A 21511-nucleotide genomic window follows, 5' to 3' on the forward strand; every position below is an offset into this window, starting at 1 on the left:
TGCAACGGATCATGCATAGCAATGTTATATCCCCTAGATCTATAGGTGTACAAAAAGAATTGGTTTATGATTTATCATACAAAAAGGTTTAGCGGCGCAACTTGTTGCCCATTTCCTTCTCACTCTTTGTATTGTGATCACTAATTTATGTGAAACAAAGAAACAAATAACCCTAAATAAGAAAAAGAGTACATTACATGAATTGTCCCTCATGCGGTGCCAAAATACACGTTCGGTTCCTATTTTTAAAAAATAACTCGGATTGTCCCTTAAATCGTAAAAAGTTTCACGTTTCATCCTTCATTAGTTTAAATTTGCACATCTCATCCTTTTATGAGACATAAAAAGACTATAATGTCCTTTTTAATTTCTTTTTTTCATTTGTTTTTGACATTTCTGATTATTATTAATTATTAATTTTTTTGATCATTTATATAATTTATCTCTCTCTCTCTCTCTCTCTCTCTCTCTCTATATATATATATATATATATATATATATATATATATATATATATATATATATATATTTTTGTTAAGAACACTTAGCCACATAAATACACAAAACCACCATTGGAAATCAACCAATACCATCATCTCCAGCTAGTATCACTAACAACCACCACTTAACGTTAGCATCATTGTCCACCTCTAGCAACCACCAACACTAACCACAAGTAAAGCACCACCATTAACTAATGACATCAAATCCAAATGAAATTCAAATCTCAAATAAATCAAATAAAAAAGAAACCTGAAAATCAGACCTTAAACTCAAATTCGAAAATCATATCGGAATCAAACCTCATTGCTAAACATTTAAATCTACTCAAACCATTATTTTTGGTATGAAATCAAGAGGAAAAAAAAGAATTGCAGATTCAACCACCAAGAACACAGAATTGTCATGTAACGCCTGGTTCCTGGTATGTATTTAATTAAAAAATTTATTCATTGTTGTATAGAAACTCGATGAGTTGGAGGCCCCAAACTCGTCGAGTAGGAATAGATTTGGACGCGGGTTCTGAAGTCTACTTGATAAGTAGGACGGGCAGAATGAAACCCTAATTTTCAGGGTTTTGCACCCTATTTAAACACCTTAACCTCCATAGTCTGGCCTCATTTACAACATCCATTTTCCCAAACCTTAGCCACAAAACCCTAATTCAATTTTGAGAGTTTTTGAGCCATTTTTGTGCATTCTTTGTGATTTTGAAGAAGAAGATACTTGAAGAAGGAGCAAGGACGTGTAGGAGAAGAATAGATATGTAACATCCCAAGTTCCAAAGTAAGAGATCGGGGGTGTAAAGTGTAAATGGAGGTTTGAACTCGGCGAGTTGGAAAGGTAACTCGGTAAGTCGAGTCGCGTGTGGATCGCGTGAGTAAGTGACCCGACTCGGGGAGTCAGTGCTGGAATAAGAAACCCTAATTTTTAGGGTTTGCACCCAATATAAGGAACCTTAAACCCCACCCCAACCTCTTTAGCACTCCCTTTGACGTCCAGAAGCTTTCCCCATCGATTTCAAACCCTAAATTGAGAGTGAGAAGGATTTAAGTGTGTTTTGGAGCTTGGAGAAGAAGGATACTTGAAGCAAGGGTTGGTAGGATCATAGAGGAGCGAAGTGGATCTGATTTCCTTGCTTGTTGGCATCAGATTGAAGGTAAAAAGCTGTTGTCTTGACTTTGTTGTGCTTAGATTGTTCATAGATGAAGTTTTAGGGCCAAATTGTCATATATGAGTCTCTTTTCGAGTATTGGGTTCAGATCTGAGGTTGCTACTACAGATCTAGACTGGTCTTGACTCATGAATCTGGAAAGTGGTAGCTTTGGGGCTTGTTTGAGAGTGTCCTTGCCATAAACCTTCATTTTAGTTTGATTAGATTTTGTTGAGCCTTGCATGCATGTAAAGTTGGAAACTTTACGTGTGAATCTGACCCTAGGAGTCTAGATCTATGTATTGGAAGCAATGGAATGGCCTGAAATTATCTGAATGAAGATGTCACCTTTGGACTCGGGGAGTTGGAAGAACGAATCGGCGAGTTTGTTGAAGATTGCCTTGGACTCGGCGAGTCTGGTCGTGGAACCCTAGCCTTTTCTGGTTGAGCTGTGAATCGGTGAGTCGAGGGATGACTCGGTGAGTTGAGCAGGATGAGACTCGAAGATTGTTGGACTCGACGAGTCTTGGGGTGACTTGGCGAGTTGAGTCGTGATTGGGAGTTTCTGAGTATAGGGACTCGACGAGTCAATGGGTTGACTTGGCGAGTAGGGTCAACCAGGAAGGTTGACTTTGACTGAGGACTTTGAATTTGACCAAGAGTTGACCAGTTGACTTCCAGGGATATTTTGGTAATTATTGATATTTTTTGAGTTCAGTTATTTGGTATTGATCAGAGGTGGAGTTTGTATCGGTGGTTGGAGCAGCGCGATCTTATTTCTTCAATCGACAATTGCAGGTGAGTTATCCTCACTATATCGATAGGGTCTAAGGCACCAAGGCTGTCACACCCCCATACCAGAACGGTGGAATCGTTCGAAGGCGGATGACTTCATGTAGTATCGCAACAATTGAATACATAGTAAAGAAAGTAATACAACCATCATATATATATTTTGAAAGTTTTACATTGTTGAAAGGTACTTGTTACAAAAGAAATTACAATATGATGTCAAAATGAAATTAAACTGAGGCCACTGCGTCCCTTCTTCAAAAGCTGTTTGTTTACCTGTCTTACTGAATTCCTGAGAAATACAAGTAGTTTTGAAAGAGTAGGTCAGCATTTAAGCTGGTGAGTTCATAAGTATTTAGTAACAATGTTTGTATGAAATAAAATGAAATGGTTTGTACATGTTTGAATGTTCCTAGAAAATCCCATATTTTCTACTAAAGTAGATGGTAGTTTAATTGTTTCAAAACTTGTAATGAAATAGTGCTTTTCATGCCTAATATAGTAGGTTTATGTATAAATCGCTAAGGCATTTGAAAAACCCCGTAAATCAATGTGTTTTTAATACTCCATGTGAGTCTTATAACCATGCTATTTGACCAGGATGCCTATAACAACGTTCTTCAGGCGTTGGAAAGTTATGACGTTTGTCACCCCAGGCCTGCCGGCCTAGCTGTAGCTAATAACTTAGGTGTGGGATTGTCAATCCCGTATAGATCTATACACAAGTATCACGCTCCCCATACAAGGGATTATGGTATATAATACAGGACTTAAAATGCATACTCGAAAGTACGTGAAATGTCTCACAAAACTTAGTATAAAACAGATTTACGTACGAAAATGTCCATTTGTTCTCATGTATGAAAATAAATCTTTGATATAGTGTTTCTAGTATGTAAATGTTCATGATTTCCTCGTAAACTATACCTATTATAGTTTTTCAAAGTGTGCGTTTCGTTCGTATAGTAAACCCTAGTGTAATGCTCACTTGTTATGTAAAGTATAACATTTAAAGCGACATAAATGATCACATATACTTAAAGTATAAATAACGTATTTGATTCGTATATGTATATATACATGTTTTATTTCCAATAGACAAGATGTTATCGAGAATATATATATCGCATATGAAAGTTCCCATGTAGTAGTTATGAATCACATATGATTTACTTGATAAAAAGAGTATATAGTGAAACTTTATGTTACACACGATAATAACCGTGTGTTTACTTGTATTGCCCCCCCCCCCTTAAAAGTGCATAAAAAGCATTGATAAAACATTTGAAAGTGTAGTTTATAGGGGTATGAACTCACTTGATTGATTGGAGAAAGCAAGATGTTAATCAAGCAGAACTTCGACTTGGAAGAGTTGATTTTCTCGGGATTCTCGGGAATGCAAAACCTTCCTTCGCGATTTGTACGTGAAAACCGGGGCTTCGGGAGGGTCTCGGGGGCTTAGAAGCAGATTTTCAGCACAAGAGAAGAGAGAATTGAGCACTAGAACTCGAAGCCATCGGTTTCTATTTATAGGCTGAGTTTTGGGGTCTCACGTCGTGAGTTTTGGGTGTCTCACGTCGTGAGGCTTAGTCAGCCTGATCCTCTTCGACGATTGGACGTGGCTGACACTCTGGAACACATTAGTCAGAAACTCACCTCGTGAGACATCTAACAACTTCGTTTTTCGTGCCTTAAACTTGTAAAATCCATATCTTCTGCGTACGAGTTCCGATTTCGACGTTTTACATATGCACACGTAGGTGAGAATATACTCTACAACTCTCGTTTAGACTTCGTCGGCTAATTTTGAATTTATTTTTAATTATTTATTTTTAATAGGCCGGACCTGGAAAAGTCCGTTTAACTTCCATAACTCCTTCATCCGATGACCATATTCGTCAGACTTTTTACCGTTGCGCTACTTTGGTTGAGACCTTCGATTCTTATTTAGGTTGTTTCGGCCAAAAGTCTCTCGATCTCTATTTCGAGTTTTTAGCTGTCTACTGCTATAACCGGATCTTGGAAAAATCCTAACTTCCTCATACGAAGTCAGATTTGGATGTTCTTTTTATGTATGCTCACGGTTTAATGATATCTACAACTTTCATTTAGATACTTAAAGCTAAAAACTATTCTATTGAAACTTTGCGTTTTTTTTGTTAATCGGTGTTGTCGGTTTTGTCGAAAATCTTAGAATGGTCATAACTTCTTCGTTATAACTCGAATTTTAGCGTTCTTAGTATTTCTGTAAGCCTTGACACAATATCTAGCATAGTAGGTAACCCAATAGAGACTTTTGTACATTTTATTTTTGAAGTTAATTTCATTATTTCAAAAGTGGTTACAATACTTGACTTTTTAGGTCATTACATAGAGTCGAAATATCGGGTTGTCACAAAGGTCTGCCCTTTATCGGATGGGAATCCGGGTAGTTGTTTGTTATGTTATTGCCTTGCTATGTCTGCATCCTGGTAGTTAGGATGGTATATGTTAGAGACCTGGTTAAGGTCGGTATCCTGGTATATAGGATGATGCTATGTTAGTGACCGGTTAGGTCGGTATCCTGGATAGGATGTTGCTATGTTATGTGATCTGCTAGATCGGTTGATTAGTTCTGAATTGCTATATGATTATATGTTTATGTGCGCATGGTTGTTGGACTGGGGTTAGGTTGAGGTGGGTCCTGCTTTGTGCTGTAGGCCAACATACCCAGGGCGGACCGGTAAGACCGAAGGCCCGGCGAGCGGGCCGGATAGGCTGAAGGCCCCAAGAGGGCGGACCAGACGTGCCGAGGATCTGAGAGTAGACCAGACAGACTGAAGGCCCGGTGTGGGCGGACCAGTCATACTGTAGACTCAGAGAGTGGACCAGGTGGACTGAAGACCCGATGCAGGCGGACCAATCATACTGTAGACTCGGAGAAAGAGTGGACCTGGTGGATTGAAGGCCCGGTGCGAGCGGACCAGTCATACTGTAGACTCAGAGAGAGAGAGTGGACCGGGTGGACTGAAGGCCTGGTGCAGGCGAACCAGTCACACTATAGACTCGGAGAGTGAGTGGACCGGGTGGACTAGAGGCCTGGTGCAAGCGGACCAGTCACACTGTAGACTCGATATGCATGACCGTTCTATTTATGATATGATATGTTATGTGTATGTTATTGTGGTTGCTATTTTGGGGGTAACTCACTAAGCTTTCGGGCTTACAGTTTCAATGTATTGTTTCAGGTACTTCAGGAGACCATGGCAAGGTGAAGGCGTGATCGTACCGCTCCTTAGTTTTATGTTGATGTTTCTGGGATACTCTGATAATAAATGAACCGAAAACCTTTTTGTAATAACTTAATGAATATGGGTTGTTTTTGAAAAGTTTGAATTGGTTGTAAATTTTTGGATGTTACAAGATCCAGAAGTTAAGCTTCATTTCTGGTTCATCTGAGGTACAAAGCTCTTATCTTGCCTATAGCATGCTTAGATCTAGTTTTAGGTTGTTTTCTTCATGTTTTGGTCCTAGAATGATGGTTCTGGGGATTTGGACGTCCCATGTGAGCAAACTCTTCAGATCTAGGGTCTTTAGGGGACCTCATGGCATAAATGTGCCAAATTTATGGCCATGGAAGTCCCATGCAACTTCTGGACCACCTTTGTGGCCTTTTAAGCCAAGTCGACTATGCATGCAAGTAAAGATAGGAACTTTACGTGGCGAAATTGTCCCTAGAATCCTAATTTATGAGCCTATGGCTTATCTTGAAGTTTTGATGGTTTTTGGAGTTGAATCTAAGCTATTTTAAGTTAGGGTTAGAGCTCATTTCTTCTAGGATAGGTCTTAATGGGTAAAGTCAGAAACTTTACCCTCCTAGATGTGTATTCGGCTCAGATCTAGAATATGCGACTTAGACTCGAAGAATAATTGCTTAATACATTAAGAAAGCTTAACAGACTAAAGAACTTAATGATTTCATAGAGGAACTTGACGAGTTGGGTCGAAGTGTCCCGATTCTGTAAAAGGAAGGACTCGACGAGCTGAGTGGGAAAGTCCCGATTCTGTTGATAGGAGGAACTCGACGAGTTGGATCTCGATTTTCGGGTTTTCTGATTTATGGAACTCGACGAGTTGATGGGCCAACTTGACAAGTTTAGTCAACTCGGAATGTTGACTTTGATCAGAATGTTGACTCTGACTTTGACCAAGGTTGACCCTTAAGGCGTCATGAGTATGAAAAAGTAATTAAAGGAAATATTTTATGTGTTGGAGAGTGAGTGGGGCTGATTTCAGAGCCGATGACCGTTCATCTACTTTACAACATTTGAGGTGAGTTACCTTCCAGTAGGAGTGGGTCGCAGGCACCAATGTCGGCCCACTAGTAGTTGATTATAGTTTATATGATTGTCTTTGTGATAATTGTCTGGTATGCAACTATCTGTTATGCATTATGTGCTAGTATGCTATGTTATTATGCGATAGTGGTAGGAGGGGTGGGATAAACCCCGTTACCGTTTGAAAGGACCGAAGGGGTAGGCCAGCACCCAAATATTCAAGGCAATATGTGACTTATGTGGTTATGTACTAGGATGATATGTGGTAGTAGTATGGGGTGAAATAGTCCCTGTTACAGGTTGAAAGAGACCGAAGGGGTAGACCAACACCCATATATTCTAGGTAGTTACCGGTTGAAAGAGACCGAAGGGGTAGACCGACACTCAGATATGCTAGGCAGTTACCGGTTGAAAGAGACCGAAGGGGGAGGCCAACACCCAAATATGCTAGTGTAACATCCCAAAATTCAATGCCAAAAATTTCACTTTTAATACAAGGAAACCGTTAATAACTTTGTTCCATACATTGAAAATATTTCAATTAAAATGAATATCAGAGTCTAATCCCAAAGATCACATAATGCGGAATGACATGGATGAGTGCGCTGCGATTGTCCCGAGCTCCTTTTTCTTGAAAACTGAAGGTACCTGTAACCAAAACTATAAACCATAAGCATGAAGCTTAGTGAGTTCCCCAAGTACCACATACCATACATATCAATTGGGCCATACATGCCATACATACTGTGAGCCATACATATCAAACATATCCATAATCAAGTAAGATGCTATGTGCTAAACATAGTCTTGTTGTTATGCCACGAGCCGCACGTGGTCTTTCTTGTCAATCCTAGGGCCACTCCCTAGGTCTTACAGACAAGTGCCAAGGGCCACCCCCTAGTCTTCCATGCAAGCATCACAAAGATAACTAGCATACATACTACTCTACTTGGATAATCAGAATACAGTGTGCCTGGAGCCACCTCCTGGTCTCTTACTCATAATAGCATACAATGTGCCAGGATCTACCTCCTGGTCTATCATACATAATGCCTAGGGCTAACCCCCGGGTCTGCCTACTATACATAATATCATGCAGTGTGCCAGGAGATGCCTCCTGGTCTTTCATACATAATGCCTATGGCTAACCCCTGGGTCTTCCTACTATACATAAACTAAATGGGTCAACATTGTGGCCGTAGACCCATACAACTAGTGATGAGACTCACCTCACACTGCTGAAGACTAGCTGAACACTTCTGGTTGCTAACCGGCAGCTCCTGAACTGTTGATCCTTCGGCTCCCCGAACTATCAATAGCTAAAATAACACTTAGACTACAATACCCCCAAAAGTCAAACTTGGTCAAAGTCAACTTTGGTCAAATTCAACATCCAGTTGACTTGACTCGCCGAGTTGGTCCACCAACTCGTCGAGTCTAGCAAGAACTCAACGAGTTCACTTTCAACCATAACATCGGGACCATCTTCAACCAACTCGCCAAGTTCATCCTGGAACTCGTCGAGTCCATCTTCAAGTCCATCTTCATTATATGAATGTGTCCAGTCTATGACTCGCCGAGTTCTATTAACAACTCATTGAGTCTGCCTTCATGTGTTGGGAGATTGCCTTGGACTCGCCAAGTTCATCTTTGAACTCATCGAGTACGATGATCTTCAAGTCCATAATGAACCCAACTGGCTGAGTCCTCTAGATCCAACTACCTCATACTGAAACAGGAATATTGGGTGAACCAAGACCCAGCTCGCCGAGTCGAAAGAATAACGCGTCGAGTCCCCTAAGGTACAACTCTACAGAGTGGATTTCGAAGCCAAACTGTTTCTCCCAAAGGTAGATCTAACCTCCTAGAGCATGCTTTCCACGTAAAGTTGCAACCTTTACGTATAAATAATTCCCAAAAGCCAACACTAGGCTACAAGGAAGAGTTTTGCTATGGAGGAGGGCTTCAAGCCTCAAAGGCTTGAGACTTTAATGCACTAAGGACCTTGGAGAGTCCATATCTGAAGTTGCAAACTTCAGATCATGCTCTATGGAAGCACTAGCCACAAATGTGCTAGAAAAGGCCATGAAGCTCAAGATGAAGGGATCTATCAAATGAATGCTCAAGGTAACAACTTTTTACCTTCTATTAGCTGCGAAACTGAAGTTAATGTTGGATTTAAACTCTCCTCCTCATTCCTTGCTTCCAATATTCCAAGATATGCACCACAAAATAACCTTTAGCTTTACAATGCTCAAGAAATGGAGTTAGGTGGCTAGCATTTCGTTTCTGGACTTGATGGGGGTGGTAAGGGGGTTGAGTGAGAGGCCTCATGTTCTTTAAATAAGGTACAAGGCCCGAATTTAGGGTTTCCTAAACCCTGGCCAAATCACCGAGTCGGTCCACCAACTCATCGAGTGGGTCACTTAATCCGCGACCCAAACCGCACCCCTACTCGTCGAGTTCCTCCCTGGACTCGGCGAGTAGACCTCTTGACTTGGGGTTTTTCTTTCCTTTTTTGACCTTCATAATTTCGGATGTTACAATTCTCCCCCACTTAAACTATACTTCGCCCTCGAAGTCCGCCACATCTACTACCCTGCAACCTTTCACCACATACCTATTAGATACGTACTTCGCCTGCTCGTCCAATCCTCAGAGGGCCGCTTCTTTTGGCCTTCCGTCCGGTCACTTGGTAAAACTAATCCTCGAAGATAACAATCTCGAGAGAACTCTAATCACCAATAATCATGAGACCACGACTCTTACTCGACTGGCAATCCTTTCAGTACTCCCCGTGCACTTATGCTGAACATCCTAGGGGTTCACCCCTTCTTTTCCTGTGCGTAGGCTGGCCTTCCCAAGGCAACTTCCATAATAACAACCTTCTCAACCCCTGAGTAGCGCAAAACCTTTGCTATACTAAATCTCCAGTCACTCCCAGTACTGGTTCCTTCGTTGTAAACCACTAAATGCTTTCTCTTATCACGCCTCAGTGCTGAATGCCCAACCCAACAGATGGATCAAATAATCCTTCGAGTAAAAGATTCGTTCCAGCAACGGTTAGACTCCGACGAGAGCTGCGCAATAGAATCAAGTCCTTCCCTCTAAGATTATTTAACCCTAATGTGAGAGGCGCCACACCACTCAGTCAACTAACTGATCCATACGAGAATTCCCTTATCGCTACCCCTTTCCGAAAATCTGCTGCCTCTTATCCTCTTTCTGGATGAACCGAAACCTCCCTGGTCTCAACTTACCTGTCGGCTATCTAGAAATACCAGATTTTGCCCGGTTACCGGACCCAATCATGTTGTGGCCTTACCATATCTGTGTGACCTGCCCTGCCCCGGTTTAAACTATCTGAAAAACTCTACAAGCGAGTCACACCTCTGATACATTCTTACTGCCGAATCGGGACCGACAAATGCTACAGGCCACCCTGCAGTCTCATGCTTCCATATAAACTGACCACTAGTGAATGCTACGGGCCACCCCATAATCTTACTATACCATTATACTAACAGCTAACTGACGAGTGCTACGGGCCACCCTACAGTCTTATGATACCAATATACTACTGGCTTACTAACGATTGCTACGGGCCACCCCGCAGTCTTAGAATACCAATACTACGGGCCACACCGCAGTCTTGCTATGCTAATATACGAATGCTACGGGCCACACCATGGTCTTACCATACTAATATACAAATACTATAGGCCACACCGCAGTCTTACAACGTCCTTACTATATCTGCCAACTAGTGAACGCTACGGGCCACTCCTGAGTCTTACAACACTTCTACACTATCTGCTAACCAATGCTACGAGCCACCCCACAATCTTGCCACACTTCTCCTGTTATCTGACCCCTGGTGAAAGCTACGTCTAACCTGCAGTCTTACAATACTTTCCCCGTTGATTGGCAGTTAGTGAATGATACGGCCATCCCATAGTCTTACAACACCTTCCATGCTGACTTGCTGCTAGTGAATGCTACGGCCATCCCGCAGTATTACAACACCTTCCACGCTAACTGGCTGCTAGTGAATTCTACGGCCATCCCGCAGTCTCACAACACCTTCCACACTGACTGGCTACTAGTGAATGCTATGGCCATCCCGCAATCTTACAACACATTCCATGCTGACTACTAATCCGAACATCCCCCATAATCGAGCATACAAGCACAATCTAGTACCCCAAGCTGTACTCATATATTGACTGAAATTCCCAACCAAATTTTTTGAAACTTGCTATCAGACATCCCGAGAATGCGATCTCACCATTGGCAAGTTTTCCGAACTTCCAATTCACACTATCCTCAATTCATACAGTCGTCTGGGCCGTCTTTCTCCCTGACAAGAAGGTGAAACTTATCCCATTTTCAAAACTGCTCCTGCTTTTGAGTACAATATCATTTCTCCCTCACTTAGCTTCGACTAAGTCTTCATGGCACGCAAAAATTGGAGGATGTCCATTCCTTCCTCCCTTACATGATAGGCACGCTAACTACCAACGCCTAATTTTGCTAGCAATCCATCACTAGCCCATTCCAAGGGTTGCACAATCACTAAAGACTAGATGAACGCTTCCTGAAATCCTGAAACTAATGACCCCAAAAGCTTAACCTGATGTCCTTCTCAACCTTAAAGTCGAATTATTCGATGCTTAGAGCAACTTCTTCAGCGATAAACTGCTTCTCTTGATGCTTCCAAAAGCAATCCCTAACACAAAGAGTGAGCTTCACTGAATCCTGACGATGATGGATAACCATCCTGCTAAATCCTGACCGTAGATCTCTCATGATGCTCCTGAACCGATCTCGGCCGCAATCGAGATAACACTGAACCCCAGAAAAAGGAGATGACGTTACACTAGCTACTAATAATTCTCGGTATGTAATTGGCATATGACATTTTCCACAATTACAATCTGAATACAAGCAGGGAAATAACTCATACACACCATTACCCGAGACCGAGGCAAGCACAATCATAATAAATATAGAGTCGAAAAGAGTAACTGATACATACCTGCAACATTGCCTGCTGTAATCCGGATTCCTCGTCTGTCACTGCAAGGCCCTACCCTCTCGCCCACCCGTAATCCTCAAAGTACTCACCGACAGTCGCACTCCCTACTCCTCCCCTCATCGTCGGGAAGTCGGCCTTCTTGTGGCCCACCTGATTGCAATGAAAACATAGTGGGCTTGCCCCCTGTGGGCAGTCCCTGCTGACATGACCATCCCTGCCACACTTGTAGCAGAGTGAACCCCTAGACTGACAAACTCCCCATGCAGTTTCCCGCACGTGCTGCACTGACTTCGACCCAACCGACCTACCACTTGCCAATCTGAAGTTTTAGGTCTCTTCCCAGGACACTCCAAAGTAAATATCTGATCTGACCTCCACTTTTTAATGTGCTCCAAATCAATCTCCCTCTCCCGTGCCCTGGCAATCATAGAATCCAAGGTCGGGCATGCCGAGTAGCTGACATGCTCCCGAATATTAGCTCTCAACATGTCATGATAGCGGGTCTTCCGCATCTCTTCATCTCCCGCGTACTGAGGTACCAACAACGCCCTCTCCCGGAACTTGGCGGTAATTTTTGCCACTGTCTCTGTTGTCTACCTCATGTCAAGGAACTCTCTGGCCAGGTGCTGAAGCTCCACAATCAGTGCGAAATCTGCCTTAAACCGGGCCACAAAGTCTGACAAGTCATAGCCTCAACATGCTCCCAAATATCAGCTCTCAACATGTTATGATAGCGGGTCTTCCGCATCTCTTTATCTCCCGCGTACTAAGGCACCAACAAGGCCCTCTCCCGGAACTTGGCAGTAATCTCCGCCACTGTCTCTGTCGTCTACCTCATGTCAAGAAACTCTCTGGACAACTGCTAAAGCTCCACAGCCGGTGCGAACTCTGCCTTAAACCGGACCACAAAGTCTGACCAAGTCATAGCCTCAACGGATGAGGCTCCCAGAGAGTCACCAATCGACTCCCACCAATCTCTGGCTCTATCTCTTAAACATCCCACAGCGTACCGAGCCTTTGACCCCTCAGGACACAAGCTAGTCAACTGATCAGACTCCATGTCTGCAATCCGTCTCCTGGAAACAATGGGGTCTTTCACCCCGTGGAAGTCTGGCGCACCACATCCCCTGTAGTCCTTGAAGGATAGTGTGTGTGTCCCCGTCTGGCTAGATGCCATATCACTCCTGAATGCCCTGAGATGATCCTCCATCAACTCGACAATCCCCTCCTTGATCGACCCAAAAATTACCAGGGTTGCCTCAAGGATGCCTTTTGTGATCTCTGACGTGATAAACTCGTGCAAAATCTCATCAACTGGTTCGGATCCCGAACCTGAACCTGATCCCGATCCTGATCCTGATCCTGATCCTCCTGCCCCGTGTCACGCAATCGTCACCATTATGAAATGAAACACATAATCGTCAAGTTCATACGTAACCTCAGAAGGTCTCACATACTAGAAGTTCCCTGGTCCTATCTCGACCCTCCTTGACTCGAGTATAGATCCTTTGTTTTCAGTAGTACGGGCCCATACTACCTTCCACATCTATCCATACTTCCCTTGAGGATTTCTTCGACTTCACCAAGTCCCTTACTGCCACAACTGCTCTCAGCACTACTCTCATCGTAGGCTTTCCTAGGTTCCCGAACCCATCAAATCCTCAGCTGCTGAAAGATTCCTCATGATGCCAATTAACCACTACATGAATACCATTACATGTGCCGATGGTCGGATAATCTTAGACGAGAGTTGCGCAGTAGGGTCAAACGCAATACTCTGAGATTATTCAACCTTGGTCACATGTGACTTAACATATTTATCTAGCAGTTAACTCCCATCACTCGAAGTCCCACAAAGCACAAAGCAAGCAACGTTCAGACAAATGGAAATATCTAACCAAACAAGCCACTCAACCTCTTACCAGGAATCTATACTAACATGTAATTCAAAGGCTCATACAGTCAGGCATAACCCTAACAGGCCATCCTACTACTTGCTTATCAGTTCTAGCAAGCATATCTATAAGCTCATATAAGAATACAAATGCATCTCTCCTAGATCCTTAACTCTAATCTAGCATACAAATCAAATAATCATATCATATGATATAACGACCATGTATCGGTATTTTGGGAACCACTTACTTGAGCTCGGCCGATTGCACGCATCACACCCCTTTCTTTTCAAAACCCTTTTCTCTTTTCAAATTCCTTTCAAAATTCTTTTATTAAAATGATTTTTTTTCTTTTGAAATTTTTCATACCAAGTCCTCAGTTTGAGTCCAAGCACACCTGAGAGTGGGCCTAAATCCCTCAAACCAAGGCTCTGATACCAACTTGTAACATCCCAAAACTCAAGGCCAAAAATTTCATTTTTAATATAAGAAAACCGTTAATAACTTTGTTCCACAAATTGAAAATATTTCAATTAAAACGAATATCAGAGTCTAATCCTAAAGATCACATAATGCGGAATGACATGGGTGAGTGTGTTGCGATCGTCCCGAGCTCCTTTTTCTTGAAAACTAAAGGTACTTGAAACCAAAACTGTAAACCATAAGCATGAAGCTAAGTGAGTTCCCCAAGTACCACATACCATACATATCAACTGAGCCATACATGTAATACATACTTTGAGCCATACATATCAAACATATCCATAATCAAGTAAGGTGCAATGTGCCAAACATACTCTTGCTGTTATGCCACAGGCCACACGTGGTCTTTCTTGTCAAGCCTAGGGCCACTCCCTGGGTCTAACAGACAAGGGCCTAGGGTCACCCCCTGGTCTTCAATGCAAGTATCACAAAGACAACTAGCATACATACGACTCTACTTGGCTAATCAACATATAGTGTGTCAGGAGTCACCTCCTAGTCTTTTACTCATAATAGCATACAGTGTGCCAGGATGCACCTCCTTTTCTTTCATACATAATGCCTAGGGCTAACCCCCGGATCTTCCTACTATACATAATATCATGCAGTATGTTAGGAGTCTCCTCCTGGTCTTTCATACATAATGCCTAGGGCTAACCCCTAGGTCTTCCTACTATACACAAACTAAATGGGCCGACATTGTGGCCGTAGACCCATACAACCAGTGAGGACACTTCTAGCTGCTAGCCGGCAGCTCTTGAGCTGTTGATCCTTCAGCTCTCCAAACTATCAATAGCTAAAATAACACTTAGACTACAATACACTCAAAAGTTAAACTAGGTCAAACTTGGTCAAAGTCAACTTTGGTCAAAATCAACATCCATTTGACTTGACTCCCCGAGTTGGTCCACCAACTCGTCGAGTCCCTATTCTTTCAAAATGATACAACCCTCGACTCTACTCATCGAGTCTGGCAAGAACTCAACGAGTTCACCTTCAACCATAACATCGGGACCATCTTCAACCTACTCGCCAAGTTCATCCTTGAACTCGTCGAGTCCATCTTCATCATATGAATGTGTCCAGTCTATGACTCGTTGAGTTCTATTAACAACTCATCGAGTCTGTCTTCATGTGTTGGGAGATTGCCTTGGACTCGCCAAGTTCATCCTTGAACTCATCTAGTATGATGATCTTCAAGTCCATAATGAACCCAACTGGCTGAGTCCTCTAGATCCAGCTACCTCATACTGAAACAGGAATATTGGGTGAACCAAGACCCAACTCGCCGAGTCGAAAGAATAACACGTCGAGTCCCCTAAGGTACAACTCTATACAGACGATTTCCAAGCCAAACTGTTTCTCCCAAAGGTAGATCCAACCTCCTAGAGCATGCTTTCCACGTAAAGTTGCAACCTTTACGTATAAATAATTCCCAAAAGCCAACACTAAGCTACAAGGAAGAGTTTTGCTATGGAGGAGGGCTTCAAGCCTCAAAGGCTTGAGACTTTAATGCACTAAGGACGTTGGAGAGTCCAGATCTGAAGTTGCAAACTTCAGATCATGCTCCATGCAAGCACTAGCCACAAATGTGCTAGAAAAGGCCATGAAGCTCAAGATGAAGGGATCTATCAAATGAATGCTCAAGGTAACAACTTGTTACCTTTTATTAGCTGCGAAACTGAAGTAAATGTTGGATCTAAACTCTCCTCCTCGTTCCTTGCTTCCAATCTTCCAAGATATGCACCACAAAACAACCTTTAGCTTCACAATGCTCAAGAAATGGAGTTTGGTGGATAGGGTTTCGTTTCTGGACTTGAGGGAGTAGTAAGGGGTTGAGTGAGAGGCCTCATGTTCTTTAAATAGGGTACAAGGTGTGACAACTGTCAACTTCGGGTCAAAGTCAAAGTCAAGTCAAATAGAGTCAACAAGTCGAAAACAGAAAACCCGATATGCACTTGTTTAGTAGAATTTTCTTCATGATCATCAATGTACAAATACCTTATATCAATACAAGGTATCACTCGAAAATTTGACATATTCAGAAATTTCAAACCCAAATAGGGTAAGTGATTGGAACGACTCGATGAAACACTATTACATACCCTTTGGGGGTTTGTGGCATTCATAACGAACCATAACATGAGAGTGCAAACCCCACATTACAAGGTCGAACATTATTAACGATTCTAAACAAGTCTTGTAAGGTCCCTAATTCTAAGATCCAAATCAGTGATCAAATGATATTACAATCAATCAGAGTGTAGAAGGAGTAGAAGATGAATTAAGCCAAGCATGCACACATTTATATCACATAAACGTCAAATACACCTTGGAAAAGACACACTTGCGTCACCCTAAGATTGACACCGAAACCTACTATTTATAGCACTTCTAGCAGTACACGAGTGTAAAGCCGCACACACGTGTACGACCGTACACACATGTCCAGCCGTACACATCCACACAAAAGTTACAACCGCCATAACAAACACAAAGATCCTACCAAGAACTTTACAAGATGGATGCCTAGCCCAAACTACTATATTATGACCTATCAGTCTCCCCCTAGGTTTGAGGCTAGCATAGACTTAGTCTTCAATCTTTTGGTTTCTCAAACAACCTTCGGTCAGATTTCCCCATAGATCCCATCCAAAGTCTTTCATTGATAATCGTGGCAACCATTCCTGTGAATTCTTTTGCCGCAACCTCCATGACCTCCTTCCTATGTAAGATTTGATGACGGGCCAAAGTGTGAATGTCTCTCTCTCTCTGAACCTCAGAAGATCGTTAGCGCTAATGAGCCTGAGAACTTCTTCTCTATTTTTGAATTTCATGGCTGCAGTTGCTGTTTCATCATCAAAGGCCCAAAATTCCATATTATCAAGATATCCATCATGAAAATGTTGTGGGATTGGAATCTCCTTCAATTGGTTAGTAGCTAGACACAACATTATCTTCATTGGTTGGTTAGTTTCAGGATCAAGAATATCTTTGTCTTTTCTGACCAAAGCTTTTGTTGTCTTCATCGAGGGAAAATTATCCTTGACCTGTCTATCCAAAAACTATTTGAAGTTGAATGCACTAGGATCTTGTGAAGGATTGTGGAATGGAGCCCTTGAGAGTTCAGAGAGATCAACCTTTGTCCAGTCATTAATGCTTTTGTAGTATTCTAGATTTCCATAATTTCTCTTAGCCTCCCACAGTTTAAGTTCATGTTCATAGCCCCATATTTTGATCCATGTATGATCACCATATTGATCACCAAATTTTATCTTTTTAAGATCTCTCATAGTGAGTTGAGGTGCATCTGCTTTACAATTCTCATTTGAGATCTTCATGAAGAGCAAACATTCTTTCTTCTCAGCTGTGACTGTTCTTTTGCCATGTTTAATTTTGATCCGGTGATTGGCATTCGCAGGCTCTTTCTCAAATTGATTGACAACTCTTGTTGTTCTTGGAGGTGGTTGGTCAATAGAAAATTCGCCTTCGGAAGGCTGGACATGAGCAGTGGGAGGATCTTTAATACCATCGGGCTGTTGAAACAAGGAGTGGAATTTGTCACCAAAGGCTTCAAACAGTTTGTTCTTCAAGCTAAAATAGAAAGCAGTCAAAGATTCAAGATTAGTTTGTAGCTTAGAGATTTGTTTTGACTCAATGCATTGTCTTCCTCAAGCTCAGCAATCCTAACATCATGCTTTCCAATTAAAATGTCCTTCTCAATATTTTGTTGTTTTAGCATGCCAATTTCTTCTTTGAGAGTGGACACAACATAATCATCATCCCCTCAACAACCTTCCTTGATAGATATTCCTTTTCCATGTGAGGAAGTTTCTGGAATATGTTAAGCTTCCTTGCTAGCCTGACGGAGGCTTCATCTAGCAAAGGCCTTGTGGGGGAGTATTCTGGGACAACAGATGACCCGCCAATTTCAAACGTGGTGCTTGGTCCTTCTATGGTGAGTATAGGTGATGCAGTAACTGTTGTGGTGGTGATTGTGGATGAAGCTGGTGGTGCTTGATCTTGAATGAACATTCCCTACCTCGGATCTAGACGCCTTCTTTTCACAGGAGGCAGAGAGGTTTGTGTCTTTGTTGGATCACTAGATGATGGCACAGATGTAGGAATAGCACCAACAAGGGGAGGAATCCCTGAAGATGCATCCATTTTACTTAAGATGTCATCCATCGGTTTTGACGTGAGAGGCATTGTTTCAAGAATGTCCTTAGCAACCCTAGTCTCTGTTGTGGATTTAGCAAATTCATTGACATTGAAAAAGAACCTGTCAAGGAACTCTAAACTTGGAACAAGGTCATCATGCTCAATATCAAGATTAAGTGAGATTTCCTCATTATTAAAACCAGAAAAATCCATGTCTTTCAGAAACTCATCTTCTTCATCATTCTCTTCATCATTCTCTTCATCATTACCCTTTAAATCAAAATTACTTTGAACCTCCACATTTCACAGTTGGTCATGCTCTTCTGCCACGATTGCGACAAGGGAAGCACGACCTTCTTTGTTTTTATGTTCTGAAACTTAGATAATGACATCCTCGGTTTCCGTAGGGCTAGAGAGATCATTGGATTCAGATTGGTCACTCTCTTCAGCAAAAATTCCAAACTTGATCAATGGATATTTCCCTTCAAAATTGAACTTTCCTAGTCAATTTTGCTTCATTAATCCAAAGGCAGTTGAGCCAACAAACTTAAGATCCAGGGTCTCTCCTCCTCTTTCAATTTCAGGGCGCTTGACATTGAAGATTAGTTGAAGGAATCTTGGGTAAATGAGGAACTTATCCCTTGTGTTTCCTTCAATGTTCAAAATCATCTCATGCAAAATAAACTTTGAGAAATTGAACTCTATTCCAGAAGCTAGAGCAGCAATTGCACCTGTGTTGACCAGAGATATTTCATTAGCTCCTGATTTCCGACCAGAGATACAACTCACAAATACATGAGCTAGATATTTCCAGCACGGAGGCAAAAGCTTCTTGATAATAGGACGGAAAGTTCCTTTATAACCCATTTGATCCAAAATCTCTTGAGTCCGATTTAGATCAATCTCCTTCGGGAATTCAGGCTTATCACCGATCTACAAAGTTTCTTGAATAATCTGCTCGGTAACCAAGACTTTCTTTCCACGCACAGAAGCCTTAAGATATTTAGTACCCTCATTATCCTTCATCACAACTGCGTTGCTCCAGAATTCCTTAACCAATTGTTGATAAATGACTGGACTGGTGGTTAGAGCAGTGAACAAGCAGCATCTTTTTAAGCCATCAACTATGAATTGAAACTCGGAGTGAGCCTCTGGAGGATCAGCAAGGTAAATGGCCAAGTTGTGAAATTTAGCGAATTCAAGTCCTGCCATAATGAACTGAGAAAGACACAAAAAGTCATCAATTAATATCAAGTGTTTTCCCAATAATCAGTTAAATTAAGATTTTACTGGTTAAATTTTTAAAATTTTTTTAAGGGCAAATTGGGGTGTACAGCCATACACAGATGTCCAACCGTACACGTGGTGTGCGGCCGTACACAAGTGTGCAGCCGTACACGGGTGTGCGGCCGTACACGCTCCAATCGATGCCGAAACCCGTTTTTCCTTTAATAAACCATGGATTCACTGTCGTTTTAGCTCAAGTACACCATCACGAGGATTGATTAGATGATACTTACACTGATGAGTAGTTAATTTCAAGAAAAATCGAGTTTTTGAAGTTTTTATAGAGAGAGAATGTTCTTTCGGGTGTGAGGCCGTATTCAGAAAGTGAAGAAGAAGAGTGAGTCCGAACACACCCACCTTATATACTCCCCCTTTGTCACACCCCAAAACCGAGAACGGCGGAAACGTTCGGGGGCGGAGGACGTCATGTAATGTATCACAACAATGTAAAGTAGTAAACAAGCAACAACATCATCCATTGCATTAATAGTATAATTTTAATTACAAGTGTGTTCTTTCATAGTATAAGACAACATAATGAATACTCAAAATAAAAGAGGGGTCTTGACTGCTCCGTCTTCACAAAACCTGGTCGTCGTACCTGTCTATTTGTGACCTGAGAACACAAGTTATTTTGAAAGCGAGTATCAGCTTTAAAGCTGGTGAATTCATAAGTATTTAATGTCGTTATCTATATAAGTATTAATGAAAAGTCTTATAAGTAAAAGTGTAAACGTTTGAATTTCCTAGAAAATCCCATATTTCCTACTAGTATAAAAAGGTAGTCTTCTACCAAAACTAGACTGTTTTGAAAGTAGTCTTCTACCAAGACTTAAGTGAAAGAAAGTAAGCAAGTAAGTAGTCTTCTCACGAGACCCGCTGTAAGTAAGTAGTCTTCTCACAAGACCCGCTGTAAGTAAGTAGTCTTCTCACGAGACTCGCTGTAAGTAAGTAGTCTTCTCACGAGACCCGCTGTAAGTAAGTAATAATATGATTGGTAGTCCCTATTCTACATTTGGAACTAAAGGTGACTTCCGCAATGAATCGCTAGGTCGAAATGCATATTTATTACCAAATCATATATAAGCCCAAACTATACCTATAATAGCTTACTAGGGATATATGAACGTATACCTTTGCTACCCAAAGGTACTGAACTGACTGATCAGAACTATTATGTCCGTATATGTACACATGATATATAAATAAATATTTAAACGACCTTCGGACGGATACCCGATACCCACCAGACCACATCCCAACGAGGAAAAGGAAATAAAGCGGGTTAGCCTTCCTAAGTCCTTTAAACATTACTTATATAACTATACACATACTGGCATGCTTTTAACAAGGTATCTATGTAAGTGTATCCAAGTAGGTGTATCCAAGTAAGTGTATCCATGTAATTGTATCCATGTAAGTGTATCCATGTAAGTGTATCTCTTCATATAGCATTTAGTATAGACTCATGTATGAACTGGCTCTGGTGTAATTCCTTGTAATAGGAATAGAAAGTAGTATCTCCTAACTATACCTATAATAGTTACTAGCATTGTACAAGTATCAACGAAGGTATACCTTTGCTAGCCAAAGGTACTGAACTGACTGAGGGTACTTTTATGTCTATATAGGTATACATGATATATAACTGATAGTTGAACGACCTTCAGACGGATAACCGTTACCCTAAAGCCACATCCCAACGAGGAAAAGTAAATAAGGCAAGCTAGCCTTCCTAAGTCCTTCAAACATTACTTATATAACTATACATATATAGGCATGCTTTTAACAATTTAAAAGTATAAAAGAAGCTTTGTAAAACATTTAAGGGTTTTGAACAATAGATAAATATTAATGACTTGATGTCATTCTATAAAGCATTTCA

The sequence above is a fragment of the Lactuca serriola genome, chromosome 2 (assembly GCF_051521515.1).
Source record: "Lactuca serriola cultivar US96UC23 chromosome 2, Lser_US96UC23_V15, whole genome shotgun sequence".
Taxonomy (NCBI): Eukaryota; Viridiplantae; Streptophyta; class Magnoliopsida; order Asterales; family Asteraceae; genus Lactuca; species Lactuca serriola.